The 1,203-nt window shown below is 29.1% G+C and overlaps 1 pseudogene; it reads right to left on the minus strand.

Annotated features, from left to right (window-relative positions):
• Positions 1 to 412: 412 nt before the first annotated feature.
• Positions 413 to 1,203, minus strand: part of LOC100568545 — a 3,915-nt pseudogene continuing 3,124 nt past the window's right edge.

Raw genomic sequence — 1,203 nt, forward strand, 5'->3', positions numbered from 1 at the left:
TAATTACTGAATATAATATCTGAACCAATATGTTTATAACTATATATATTACCTAATCCTAAGCTTGATTTTAAATTTTCATCCATTAAATAATAAACAATAGATTTAATTGTAATATAGTTATTTGTCTGTATTATTTTTATATTTGACGTGGTAGAAGAAGATTTAAAAATCCTTGGAGTTGAGAATTGGAGGGAGACAGTTCAAGATAGAGACAGGTGGCGAAGTGTAGTAATAGCGGCAAAAACTCTTAGAGAGTAGAAATGCCATTAGAACAGTGCTTCTCAATCTTTTTAGTACTGCGACCCAAATTTCCCCCGAAAAATTTTTCGCGACCCACATTGTTTCACTTTTCAAAAAGTAGGTAATAAAAAACAAAATTTGTATTATATAAATATGTATACATTTTTATTAGGTATTTAATATTTTATAGGTTAATTTTATATAGTACATTAATATATTTTTACAAATTTACTTTTAATAATGAGGTGTATGCGAAGTGTGTGCTTGTTTTCTATTATGGTTAATAACAGCAATGACATCGACTTCAATTTTAGTTATTTTCAAACGTAAGGAGTTCGATAGTTTTAGCTTGTTTCGATGTTTGTTTTTGATGCCCACCATTGCCGAAAATCCAACTTCACACATGTATGAAGATGAGAAAGGGAGTAGTATTTTTATAGCTTCAGTTGAAAGAATTGGAAATATTTGTTGAGACGACAGCCAAAACTGAATCACATTATTGCGGCTAAATTGAAGTTTTAAAGATGAATTTTCTGATAAATCTATGAGTTCTTCGTCGGCTTTTGTCGATATCCCAGTGGATATAGATTTCTGAAACGGATTCACAACCCAGCTATTTTGTTCATATTTTTTACATTTCTTCAAGAAAGTAAAAATTAAAATTATCTTTCAACGAAATTAAATGCAAACTGATATGGCTAATTATGTCATCAGCTACTTTTATATCATTTTCAGTTATGAAAGTTTGAAATGTTTCAAAGCAATCATAATTTTGCTTTTCGATGTTGCTTTGCCATAAAGTAAGTTTTTTCATAAAACCTTTAATTTTGTCATGAACCGCAAAAATATCGGCTCCTTGTGTTCCTTGTAAATATAAATTTAGTTCGTTAAGTTTCGAAAATATATCAGCTAAATACGTGAGCTTCAGAATAAATTCTTCATTGTACAAAAATTGTGCCA

The sequence above is a fragment of the Acyrthosiphon pisum genome, chromosome X, assembly GCF_005508785.2.
Source record: "Acyrthosiphon pisum isolate AL4f chromosome X, pea_aphid_22Mar2018_4r6ur, whole genome shotgun sequence".
Lineage (NCBI taxonomy): Eukaryota > Metazoa > Arthropoda > Insecta > Hemiptera > Aphididae > Acyrthosiphon > Acyrthosiphon pisum.